The sequence below is a fragment of the Mirounga leonina genome, unplaced genomic scaffold, assembly GCF_011800145.1.
Source record: "Mirounga leonina isolate KUSES-001 unplaced genomic scaffold, KU_Mleo_1.0 Mir_418, whole genome shotgun sequence".
Taxonomy (NCBI): Eukaryota; Metazoa; Chordata; class Mammalia; order Carnivora; family Phocidae; genus Mirounga; species Mirounga leonina.
The window spans coordinates 13,420,459-13,434,836 of NW_023270739.1; positions in this window are offsets into that span (position 1 = coordinate 13,420,459).

Sequence of the window (14,378 nt, forward strand, 5' to 3'; positions counted from 1 at the left end):
AATTAACTCAGTCCCAAAGGTCTTGAAAATGAATCTTCCAGCTGACATATTACAAAATATAATCACTTTTGCAATTAAATTTTCAGGATAAATCAACACAAATTTTTACTCTTCATAACTATAAATGTTAAGTAGAAATAATGCTAGTTTATTTGATGAATACGGTGAACCTGTGTAAGTTTAAGAACATACCCAAGGAACTCTGAGAAACAAACTGAGGGTTATAGAGGTGAGGGGTGTGGGGGATGGGTTAGCCTGGTGATGGGTATTAAAGAGGGCACGTACTGAATGGAGCATTGGGTGTTATACGCAAACAATGAATCCTGGAACACTACATCAAAAAAAATAAATTAATTAAAAAAAAAAAACATACCCAAGGAGAATAAAATCAAAAGCTCCTATTATGCTTTACCACTATAAATCAGAAAAGACAATTATTTTTTATTAAACCAAAAATAATAAACTAATTTCATGTGCAAAATTTTACTTAATGTATCTGAACTTGGCCTCTTAAACCATTTGAGTTAAATTTCTATAAGAATATTATTTTTAACATATTAAAAGTATTAGTTCAATTTTTAATTTGTAGGATTTTTTTAATAATTGATTGTTATAGTGCTTATTTAAAATAAATCAATCAGCAGGGCTCCTTTATTTTTTTTATTGTCATGTTAATCACCATACATTACATCATTAGTTTTTTGATGTAGTGTTCCATGATTCATTGTTTGTGCATAACACCCAGTGCTCCATGCAGAATGTGCCCTCTTTAATACCCATCACCAGGCTATCCCACTTCCCTCCCCTCTAGAACCCTCAGTTTGTTTTTCAGGGTCCATCATCTCTCATGGTTCATCTCCCCCTCCGATTTCCCCCCCTTCATTCTTCCCCTCCTGCTATCTTCTTCTTCTTCTTTTTTTTTCTTAACATATACTGCATTATTTGTTTCAGAGGTACAGATCTGTGATTCAATAGTCTTGCACAATTCACAGCGCTCACCATAGCACGTACCCTCCCCAGGGTCTATCACCCAGCCACCCCATCCCTCCCACCCCCCACAACTCCAGCAACCCTCAGTTTGTTTCCTGAGATTAAGAATTCCTCATATCAGTGAGGTCATATGATACATGTCTTTCTCTGATTGACTTATTTCGCTCAGCATAACACCCTCCAGTTCCATCCACGTTGTTGCAAATGGCAAGATCTCATTCCTTTTGGTGGCTGCATAATATTCCATTGTGTATATATCTACCACATCTTCTTTATAGCAGGGCTCCTTTAATCTTGAGAGAAATTTCTGCTCTACAGATCCCTCTGAGCCCCTCATCAATCAATCATTTCATCTGTTACATATTTTCCCTGTTTTCTTAGCTAAGACAGGGCAATTCTTTCCCCAAAGTCTTTCTGTTTACAATATTTAAAACTATCTTCATCAAGAGACTCCTTCCTTTGGAGCTGAATGACTGAGACGGGAGCATCTAGATGTTTTATCTGTAAGGGTATACATTTATTCCAGTTTCTACTTTGTTTTTATCCTATTTTCAAAATGTTCAACAGTGTTGGAGTTCTAGCAGTAGGGTTATTTCCTATTCTAGTTCATGCTTTTGTATTCAATACTCAATTTCTGGCTTAATACCATTTATAAAAAGTGAGGAAGGAGCTGGGGTCACATCCGCTTCTAGATCTTCTCCCGAATGCTGTCTAACGGTGGAGCGGGCCTATCTCTGGAGTCTCCACACTTCTCATCCTTTCTTTACTTAAGACTGGATTGGAATCAAACCTTCCTTCCTAAGGAAGATTTGGGGGATAGACTCCGAAAGACCTTATCCACCATGTAGAATTTTTCTGAACCTCTCCAATTTCCTATTGAAATTCAGGGTCCTTTAAATCATTATTGAGGGCTTCCAATGCTGCTTTTATTACACATTCATAAAATTATTCTAAGTTCCTCTGTAAATTTCTCCTATCCTGACTGGGTTCTCAGCTCAGAGTGAGTCCAGGGCTTGAAATCAAAGGAAAGGGGTTTGTCTGTTCTGAGGGAGGTTTAATTTTAAGAAACAACTGAGCATAAGGGAGTGTGGCAGGCCAGCAGGGAAGAGGAGCAAATCAGAGAGAGGACAGAGGCAGGGGAAAACAGCAGAGTACAGAACTGGGGAAGGCGGTTGGACAAAGGCTATTATTAGGCTCACATTTTGATTTAGGAGGATCTAAAAGAGAGACAGCATTCAGATTTTCTTTGGCTTTGGCCAAAGAATCTCTTAAGGAAGAGATTTTGGAATCTGAATGTTTTGGAATGCTTCTTCATGCCAGTTGAGAAATGAGGGCAGTTGGATGTTGCAAGTTTGCTCCTTGTTTGAACTAACTTCTCAGTCCCCAGGGCCAGCTTGAGGAAAGAGCTTACTTGATGCCCTGCACCCACCCTCTTCCTAATGGATTTCCTCTTACTGATGGACAAGAAAAATGACAAGGACAGAGAGACAAACAGATTTCCACCAATGATGTACGCACTTTTTCAAATCAAGACACCTAAGGAGGGTTTCTTCATCCTAGGAAATGAAATAAACTCAGCATTTTGGAGCTGAATGAAAGAGATCTAAGTTTATAATCAATGCAAGATCTATTTACCTACTCTATCATCATTGTCAGAATGTATCCAAGCAGAAAGCTCGAAGGACCTCAGAGGGACATTCTGTTTCCCATTCCAGGGCATTGGCCATGGCAATGACATCTTGGTCCCAACTGGATTTCAGTGGGACCTCCAAATCTGTCAGAACTGTCTCCCCAAATATCACCAACACAGCCTCTTGATATGTCAAAGCTGAGCTTGCTACTCACTGCATTAAGAGGGAGTGCCTCCTCACAGAGCTTTGGCAGTGTCTCAGAGAAGGAAATGTGAGGTCAGAATTTATTGACATTTGAAAGTTTGATTCAAGGAAGATCTTTCAAAGTCTTGGTGAGGATTGAGTAAGGATCATGAAACAACAGTCCAGGATTGAAAGAAGCAGCAAGACGAGAATTTAAAGGCAAGGAATCAAAGAATCTTAGGATGGGTTTTTAAGGAAGTTCTTACAATGAATCAAACCTTCAGCAAACTCCTGGGGGAATAGGTCATGCTAATGAAGGCAGGGAAATAGCACAAAGTCATGTTAATTTAGACAGTGACCTGTGGCTTTGGTTTTCAGTGTCCTATCTAATTTCAAGGGTAGAAGGTCTTAGTTCTCCCATTGCTTCTGTCACTCTTATTTATGAGTTAAATAAAATCGTTTTCATGCATTATTTTATATCTACATGAGAGTCATTGTTGCAGGAATTCTCTGCCTTTAGTGTCCCGTGGTTCTTGATCACACTGCTTCGAAGAATGAAGAGGTAGCCCAGAGGAAGAGTGGTGGGCCAAAGCAAAGTTTATGGAGCAATAGTATAAAGCTCCCAGAGAGGGAAGGGGTCTGAGAGGGTTGCCACAGGAGTTTCTAAGTTTAGGGATTTTTACGAGCTCTTTTGCAGAACTATCTTAAGCAATCGGGGTGTGCTGAGTCATGCCAATCAGGGCTTTGGTCATGTATCTGGCTACCTATTACATTAATGTCTACTTGCTGATGGCCTTTTTGCTGACATCTGGGGCTTATGTCTTAACTGACCCTTGCCTGTGAGGTGACAAATGCTTCGTGGTCAATTGTCCTATTTTAAGGCGTTTTGCAGAAGTCATTTCTGCAAAGGCTGCAAAGCAGAATGTTAGTGCGCTCCTGTCTAAGCTGTAAATCAGGATGTCAGTGCTGTTTTGTCTTCGTCATCCTGACTCCATATTTTCTTGTTAGGGGCCCTGACCCTGACTACCTAACTGTCCAACTAACCCCTAACATCATGATTTTATCTTTTTTGAAAATCATCTTTAACAGTAGATACTCACTGGGGGTAGTTGGAATTCTCATTATTTATATAAAACTCAAAGAAACAAGTAGACTGTCTAGTCAGTGCTCACATATGTGATGTGTCTTATCCTTTATAAACCTCCCAAATTGGCTAGGTATTAAAAACTTGATATTGTTCCACATTCCACATCCTTTTTGGCTTCCAAGTAAAATATTACATCCTCAATCTGTCATAACTCTGTAGCAGGGGTTCTCAACCTTTTTTGTGCCGTGGATCCCTTTGACAACTGGTAAGGTCTATGGGTCCCTTCTCAAAATCCTGTCTTTAAATGCTTGGAAAAAGAAAAAACAATAACATTAATATAAAAAACATTTATATATAAAAATAAAATAACATTTTATTTATATATAAAATAACATTTATATATAAAAATAAAAACAATGAATTGTTTTTTTAAAAACAATAATATTGAGGGGCATCTGGGTGGCTCAGTCGGTTAAGCAACTGACTCTTGATTTCAGCTCAGGTCAGATCTCAGGGTTGTGAGATGGAGCCTGCACTGGGCTCAGTGCTCAGCAGGGAGTCTGCCTGAGATTCTTTCCCTCTTCCCCAGCCCCCTCACACATATGCATGCTCTCTCTCTCTCTCAAATAAATAAATAAATAAATCTTTTTACAAAAACAAATATATTGAAACATTATCAAAAAGATTTTATTTAAAAATTTGTAATATAGTAATATAAGTGCATTTTATTAACCTATTAAATAACACATTATAGTAATAGATCTGATAATTATTATAATATAAAGCATATAGGATATTCTGAGATACCTGCAAAACTGTAGTGTGATATAAAAATGTCTGAAGTTCTTGAAAATACGACTATGGTTTGTTGTCTATTTTCCTAATTAAAAAATGCACTAAATTTCAGTAAGAGGTGAGTAATAATCAAGATGCATTTTTTTCTTCCCAATCAAGTTCATGGACCTCCTGAGTTCTACCCACAGACTTTTAGGAGTCCCAAACTCTAGTGGGAACACTTGCTCTATACTCATAGACACCCATGGGAAATTTCAACGGGATTTTTAAAAATCAATTTAGTGTTAGTCAGATAGAAAGCACGTTGCAAAGCAGTAAACACAATATAACCTCACTGCTGTAAAAAAACAAAACAAACAAAAATACAGTGTGCCATATGCTTGTACCAGGAAAGAAAAGATGTGGAGAAATACACACTAACTGGTCCCTTGGCTGGACAGGCAGAAGTGAGAGGAGACAGTTCATATTTTCTTGTGATAGTTCAACATTGTTCAATGTTTTACAATAAGTATATCTTCTTGTAGTTATTGTGGACTAAACTATGTCCCCCAAAATCCATATGTTGAAGCCTTAACCCCCAGTGTGACTGTATTTGGAGATAATAGGGCCTTTAGGGAGATAATTAAGGTTAAACTCGGTCATAAAGGCGAGCAGCTAATCCAATAGGACTGGTGTCCTTACAAGAAGAGAAAGAAGCCCCAGAGCTCGCTCTCTCGCTCTCTCTCTCTTCTCCCTTTTTCTCTCTCTCTGCTCAAACACAGAAGAAGCCACGTTAAGACACAACAAGAAGGCAGCCATCTGCAAGCTGGGGAAAGAGCTCTTACCAGACACCAAACCTGCTGCTGCTTTAATCTTGGAGCTCCAGCCTCCAGAGGGGTGAGCAACTAGATTGCTGTTGTTTAAGCCACCCAGCCTAGGGTGTTTTGTTATGGCAGCCTGAGAAAACCTATACAGTAGTTTGGGAAGGGGAACATAATTTTTTAAATAGCTGATTTGAAATCCAAACCCAGAGTATTGATTTGTAATAAAAACAGTTCTGCCCAGTGGTCAGGATAGCTTTGGTATCACAAGAGGAAGCTCCCAGAGGCTAGTCAAGCCATGGCTGCCTGCACCAGTATTCCACACCTCATGTCAAAGTCAGAATCTTACAAGGCTATGTGATACCCCAACAACTGGGGTTCCCAGCAGGATTCTGACATATTTTCCAGCCCATCTTCCCATCAGGAGCTCATGAGCCTTATTGACTACAGCCTAGTCATTTCAAAAACAGTAGTCTATTTTTCCCAGCAAAGAGAAAAGTGCAAAAACTATTCCCAGCAAAGGGAATAGTAAGGGGTGGGAGGTGGGGGGCCGGATATTTGCCAAAGAATTTCAAAAAGCCAAGAATCTATTGTGTGGTATCATCTAATCTTTGGGTGGTCTCCCCCTCCCCACCAAACTCCTGGCTTTCTGGCCCTAAGTACTCCTGCCTTAAGATATCTTGAAGATCACCAGAAACAGAGTCCTGTAGATCATGCATGAAGCCTTATCTTTCCTGGTTATGCTTTTATTTCAGAGGTCACCCATCCACAGCACTCTAGGAGGCTCATGGCATTAATGAATCCCTTGCTGAATTTACAGTAGCAGCTCTCAGCCCACACATTAGTGCCACTTAGACAGAGATCAGATTTCCTTTTTAAGCAAAGACTTCAATAGCTCACAGATCAGCCAGTTGAATGCTCTGCTTACAATTTGAACGGTGGGGGGTCTTACGGAGCTGAAAATAAAAACCAAATTCCACCACAACACTTTTCACATTTTTAAATCTTCCCTAAGCTCATTTGCAAAATAATTTGTTTTATGAAGAAATGGAAGGTCTTTGCTCTAGGTTAAACAGAGAATGCTTCTAAGGATAGTTACAAAAGTGTTTGATCAGCTACTTGCAATTAAATTATCACTTACTAGCTGAGAGACCTGAAGAGTCCATTTCTCCGAACATCAGTTTTTCATCTATAAAAAGAGAATGGAAGTACATGGTCTGGCCACCTCCCAGGATTGTTATAAGGATCAAACGAGATAATAATCTCTAAGAAAGTACTATTGGTGCGAGTGATGTCACTTAAGACTCAGATTAACTATTTTGTTGGTAAATGCAATGACTATTTTAATAAATTTGGGGAATTTGGGGAATTATGTCAAGTTAGTAACGGTTGAACATGAACTCAAAACACCTAACTAAGTTTCTAATTAAGAGTAGTACTGGGATTCTTTAAAATCAGATCTGCAAGGAAGTAATAAAGGTGAATGGACACAATTACGTAGCTGGAGAAATGAACCCAGTCAGATTTTCTTTCCAGAAAGAGAGGGGTAGAAAATGACCCCTAAGAAGATAAGCAGGCCCTTGTTCATGGTAATTCCACAGCTTCCTGGACCTTTGTGCAACTCAGGGATAGATATCTCTCATATTCCCAATAGGACGGAGGGGTATGATTTGAGAGCAATTTGAGAGAGGTAGACAGGAATGCCATCATGAGAGAAATGCTTTGACATCATGTGAGTTTTGACTATACCATCGTTGAGAATCCACACTGGTCTCTGAGAAGGGTACGTGCGTACATATGGTGTTTGGAGGCAGGGAGAGTTCCCAACAATTAGTAGCTGGCCAATCAGAGGAAGGAAAGATTCAAGGCTACAACTCACACTGTTGTGGAGACTTGCAACAATACTTCACTCAGGTGCCCAGGATCATCAAGGACTTCACCATGAGACTTAGAGTCTCCAGATTCAGCCAGCCCTACAACCCCCTTCTGCCCCAGACTATACCAAAAACAATAGTGAAGGACAACTGTGGATTGACTACAGCAGCAACACTCTGGGTCAATTTATCTTAATAACTCAGACATAAGAGATGACCCAGCTGGAGAGGAGGGATCAATCCCATGGGTAGAAAGAGGTTTTCCTAAAAGTCAGACACAGAGCACACAACAGAAGAAGAATGTAATCACAGAGGTCTTGACCTGGGACAAAGGATTGATATTAGGAGATACTGATGCCCACGAGAGACCAAGAGCATGTAAAGAGTTTGAACTCCCTGGGGGCTTTTCCTTGGGATGGAAATATTAATAATTAGCATATAATTTCAAATGTCTTCCTCTTCGTTTCCCTCAATCCTGCACTGCAGTCTGATGCTCACACAGAGCCTGGAATGGTCAGGCTGCTGTAATATGAAGGAGAGGGCAGGGATATGATGCGTGGCCTGCCCACTTTCCCCCTTCTGTGCCACTGCAAGAACACAGCAGCATCCTAGTGAAGCCTCTGTGTCCTGTTGCTCAGGCAGGGACCAGCATGACTGGGATCAGGAGAAGAGCACAGGGTACCAATAGACAACTCCAGAGCAGATAAGGGACAACTTATCAGTATTGCCACCCTATCTTCTTTCCCAAAAACCCTTAAAGGAGATGATCCTTTAAGGCAGGGAGAAAACTGAAACTTGGTTTTCAAGCTATTGGGGAAATCTTTAAGAAGATTTGCATCTTTGGTAGCTAATAAATGGCTTTCTAAATTCTTTGGCTTCTTCATGAAAGGTTGTCTACATAGTCGTGGGGTAAAAGGACTATGTGACAGCAATTCACATAGACCCCAAGCCCAAGTCTGAGACAGGTGTAACTTCTCCCTCCTTAATGCACATGCACGCATGCACACATACCACATATACATCACACACACACACATACACACACACACACACACACACACACACCCCAGACAGCAGAATCCAGGATTTATATATTCTGCCTTTAACTTTCTGCCCGGAGAACTCAGCTGAGGGACTCGTTCCAAGGATCCTCACCTTGTGTGAGGTCAAATGCTCAGTCTATCAGGCTGTGTGATTGAATAACTAAACTCCCTGATATGGATTTGTTGGAAGCAGTTGGTATTCAGCTTGGGAACTGGGTTAGGATTACACCTATATATTGACCAGGTGGTGATGGTAGGTAAGGGTTGATAGCATCCATATCCATCCGTAACGGGCATCCAATAATATTTATTTACAATGTTGTTAATGCTGGGGACCTTGACCACAGTATGTCTGACCTTGAGTTTAACTCCAAGATATATACACAAGAGAAGCCAAAAGCCCACTAGCCTCACCGGGCAGCCAGGATATGGGTCTGGCCAGCCCTGAGGAAGCCTCCATGCACCAATTCTTAGGTACAAATAAACTAATTTGAAATTTGGCTTTAGTATTTGGAAACTGAATATTTTCGAAATAATTTCTTAACTAAATTAAGCCATATGGTTTTAAACTTCTTTGTGTGTACAGGTACAACATGCTATCCCCACTCAAAGGACAACAATAATTTGGTAATTTCTAGCTTGAGCCAAGTAATTCATCAGGTAAATGGAGATCCTGATATTGATAAGGCCAATGGTCATAAAATGGTGGCATTCAATGGGCATTTTACAATGGATAAACACATCTCTGGGACTCCCAGTAGCAAAACTAAACAAATGCCTTTATTGGGCCAGAAGTAAATGATCTTGTAATTTTTCTGTAATTATCGCCCTAGTGTGGAGTTCAGTAAACCTCTTTCTTTCCATCCAGGTGGACTCTTGCTTCAGTCCTTACATCCTCCAGCTCTCACAACTGGATTCAATTCTATTCCATTTTTTATTGAGGTTATGCTAAGTATGGTATTCATACCTAAGACTAGAAAGATAATGATGATAATAGTAAATGCCATCTTATCATATTCATTTTACAGACCAGGAAACTGAAACTCAGGGAAGTACCTCAGCTGCAGCAAAGGAATAATGGCAGAAGTAGGACATAGAGAAGGGCCGTATGACCCACAGACTGCATGTCATGCCAGCACTGTGTAATTGTCCTACCCCTGGAGGATGTGCAATCCTGTTCTTGATCTACAGAAGACATTATTGTAGCACCTTCATGCGCCCCCAGCCATGAGCATCACCCCCAGAGTGAGTTGCATCCTGTGTCCCCTTCCCACTTTGCCCCACCTCCTCTTCTCAGCCTTACATTCCAATTCTCTTGGACAGTGGGAGAGCTGGCCCCAACCCCAATCTGAGCTTGCCTGATTTGAGCCTGCTTCCTGCCAAGAGCTCAGCCTCCTGTTCCCTCAGAGCTCAGGTCTCTCATGCCTGACTTTGAGGCAGCATGGAGCAGTACAGAAGTGCTTATGGATAGGCTCCCTTCTCTGTGGCCCAGTTTCCTTATCTATGAAATGGAGGTAATATTATCCCTCCTAAGGTTGAATGAAATCATCTATGTAAAGTGCTCAGCACAAGGCATGTCTCCTGGGGGCTCCCATCTGCCTGTGTCTCTCAAGATTGTGCTTGGCCAAGAAGATGAGACCACCCTCCTCACATAACATTAAGGGAGCTTCACTTGGATTTGTCTGCTCCTCAGATGCTATACACTGTCAGGTCCAGGGCCCACCTCTGAAACCAAGCCAATTTCTTCAGCCCACATCCTATCAGCCAAGGGGGCAGGCCTCCCCTTTCCCTCCTGACAGCCTTGGCCGAGGTCCCAGCATGCCCACTCCTGTTGCCACACTTCAGAGCAGCACTGTTCAGCAGAATTTTCTGGGGTGATGGAACTGTTCTGTATCTGTGCTGCCCACAGTGGAAGCCAATAGCCACAAGTGACTATTGAGAACTTGAAATGTGGTAAGTACAATTAAGGAACAGAAATTTATAGCGATTTTTAATACATTTGAATTTCAATCACCACATGTGGCTGTGGCTAAGGACTATCATATTGGATAGTGCAGGTGTAACGCATGGGCAACCAGGTGTGCTCCCTGTGTCTCTGCTCCCAGACATTACTTCACCTCACATAGAGTTGCTCAGCCACTCACGGTCAAGTCCAGCCCCATATGTAACTCACCACATACCCCTTGGTTCCTGTAGATGAGGCTGTATTTGTGTCTAGTGCATTTGCCTCTGCCTGGAGAAATCCATCTCCCAGGTACAACCCTTATAGGGGTCACTGGAAGGTGAAGAGGAAACAGACAAGCATCCAGCAGTGGGACTGCAGCAGCCAGAGCTGAGAAGGGGTGTATATAATTACATATCCCAGAGTCGGTGAGGATTAGAAGTGCTACAGAAGGGAATGTCAGGCAACATGATATTCCACAGGTGTGAAAGTAGCATTTCTATAGGGTTGGCCAACACTCTCTAAATCAAAAATATCTGCTGCTGAAGAAAAAAATAAGAGTGACGTGAATCATAAACTGGAGTAAAATGGGATAGGAAAGGCTATATAGGGTAGTCAAGCCAACAGACCATACGCTGCTCTAAAGGTTCGATCCTTTATCAAAGAAACATGTGATTTAAATCACAAATAGACATAGGAAAAAGCAAAATAGATTTCACAGGTGAGGAAACTGAGGCTTAGAAAGGTCATTTACTCAAGTTCAGGCAGCTTATAAGACTTGTAAAACAAGCTATGACCCCAGACAGTGGGACTGACTCTTCTTCAGTGACCCAGGATTCACAAGAGGGCTGAGGATACACACAGCAGAAGACGTCATTTAAATGATCCAGACATCAAGTGAACATGGAAAGGAATGAAGTCGAAGCAACTTTAGTACCTAATGGATGTAGGGGACCCAAGAGCAGAAGTGCGGGATTCGGGGATGCAGATCTGATTTAAGGATCAAAATGATGAGTTGGGTTTTGATGTGTTAACTAAAAAGTGCAGTGAGATAACTAAGTGAAGATGATAAAAAGTCAACTGGAGACACGGGACTAAATCTATGGGGAGTTTAGGGCTGGGGATAAAAATATAAATTGGGGGATAGTTACAAAGTGAACAAAATCTCAAAAGAATAGAACATAAAGAGAAAGCAGCAATATCCAAAGTGTCCCCAGACAGGAGACATTGACAGAAAACTGACATTGATCGTCAAGCACGTATCATTTTGCCAGGAGTTGTGCCACTCATTATTACGCCTCATCATCCACATAACACATCTCTTCTTGGAGAAGAGCTATAAGAGCAAACATTTGTCATTTGCCTCCCAGCCTCCATTCTCTCTTTCTCTAAACAACATCCAACAGTTTCCACTCGGGCGTATGCCCTTCCCACGTTCAGCTTAAGGCATCCAGAGGAGCTAGGTTCTGCAAGGATGGGTCAAGTGATCTAGCCTAAGCCAATCAGCACCTCCCACTCTGCTACCCTTAGTGATTGGTTCGGGCATAGGCACAAGACCCAATCAGCTTCAGGAAGACCCAGGGAGCATTTGCCAGGAATGCTGGGGCAGAGGCAGACAAGCTTTCCTTTGGGATGTATACCTGGGGTGTGCAGGGGATGGAGCATCTACAGGTATCTCTCTGCCACTTGAAGTCTGAGAATGGAGTCAAAACTGGAGAATCAAAAAGGAACAAAAGAAATTGGGTCCTGGGATGGCCGTTCAGTCATAGATCAAAATGGGAATCTGCAACCCCTCCACTTAATGTGAGCCAGTAAGTGCTGTTTGGGATGAGTTTCCTAGCCTTTGGAACAGAAGGATTCCTACCTGATGCAGAAATGATCCCTATTTCCTAGCTGAGGAAAAAGAGGCTTCAAAGATTAGCTAACTTGCACAAGTTTATAGGTTTATTAAGTAACCAAGCCAAGATCTGAGGTCACTTCTTCACTTCAGGTTGCAAAACGGAGCTGCTTGGGGAACACACACTGGATTCGTAACTGACCGCAATGTGACAAACATGGAAAAAAACAAAGGCACACCAGAAAGACAGGAGGGAAGCAAGGCCAAAGAGTGGAGAACATTGTAAATGATTCCAGTGTAACAAGATCCAATGATTTACATATATTAGCTCATTTACTTTTCACAACCACCTGGGATTTAGGTACAATTTATATTCCCATTTACCCTTGAGAAAACCAGATCACAAGAGGTTAAGTGACTTGCCAAATTCACATAAATTGTGTGAGGGAGAATTAAGATTTGAATGCAGTCTCTGGCTCTTGACCACTAAGCTTTACTTCCATTCGAGTCCATCAGTTTTTTACTTAAAACCTACCTGTCAACTGTGGGCTATAATAAAAAACGTGTTAGAGACAGGAATGTAAATAGGTATGGCCTTTGGAGGCAACTCAGCAGTATCTGTCAAAATTTTAAACACTCGCCCCCTGTAATCTGGCAATTCCATTTCTTGGCATCCATCCTAGTAGAGGACTTGCCGATATGGACAACAAGACACACAGAGAACAGTCTTGCAGCACTGCTTTTGAAAGGGGGAAATTGCAAAAAGTCTAAATGTCCATTGATAGTAGATTTCTTAAATTAATTCTGGCATCTCCACACAATGGATTACCATCAAGTCATTATAAAGAACAAGGTCAATTTTTACTTGTGACATAGGAAATTCCCTGAGGTACAGGGTTAGGCAAAAAGGGCAAATTGCAGAATGCTATGTACAGAATGAGGCAGGGATTTAAACATTTAGGTTGAAAACAACATAAAACAAAACAGTACTTTTATACATGAAGCAAGGCTCCATGGCAAATAGCTGTGGGGATTTCTGGGTTTAACGATGGTTAATGATGGTCCCAGGAGACTCCTAAGAGGCCAGGTAGTAGATCTTACAATTAGTCACCAGGAGAAGTAAGAGTCACGGGCATGCTCGGAGTATAGAAAAATGCCCCCAGGTATCCAGGATGCTTGAGAAACGAGAAGAATGTCCTACAGGGTAACATGGAGGCAAATCAAGAAGGACTTCTGGAGGGTGTGGCATGGAATATGGAATCATGATAATCTCCACCCTGGCCCTTGGTGCCTGACTGTTCAAAAGGTAGTCCTCATCCCACAGAGAGCTGTCCCAGTGGTTGTTTAAAGTTACCCCGCTGGTTAGGAACTGAGATGGCATCAGACACCGGATGGTTGTCCTGTGTCAAGTCCAGAGATGTTCCACTTTCAACTTGGTCAACTCTGGATCATTGGCCTTCCAGTTGCTTTCCAAGTGTTTTCAGAGTGTCTTGATCTCTGGCACAGATTGTACAAACAAACTAGGGACAGGTCACCAGATTCCAGGGGTCCCCAAGACAGGCCCAAAGAGAGAGCACGTGTATTGTTTTCAATAAGAGGCTTTTGTTTTGCATGCTCACCCAAAGTCCTGCCTGCGCTTTTTATTTTAAATTTTGGATATTTTTCTCCATTCTGTTTCATTGCAGCTGTCACCTATAAATGGATGTGTTTTTTAATTGTACTCATTCTCGCATGCCATCGCATCTCTCTGGTACATTCTGTCACTTTGTATACTTTGCTTTTGTCTGCCCTAAACTTGAAGGGTGCAAGGACGGTGGCCCAGAGGAGAGCCGGATTACTGCGGGGATGCTGCCCTCTGCAGGCCACTGCCATGCATGGCACTTCAAGAGGGAAGCCCTGAGAATTCAGGCAAAGAACAACAGCCACTATGTTTTGACTCTTTTATATGGACTATTTCATTTAATTCTCACAAGAACGCCAAGAGATTAAGCACTATTACTGTCTCTGTTTTTCAGAAGTGAAACCTGAGTCCCAGAGAGGTTGACAACTTGCCCAAGATCACACCGCTAACAAGGAGCAGAAACAAGATCTGAACCCAAGCACTCTGCGCCCAGCATCTGTCCTGCTAGCCCCTATTTTATACTGACTCCAAAACGGGACATTGACTCACTTTTTAAGCAGCTGAACCATGGCAGG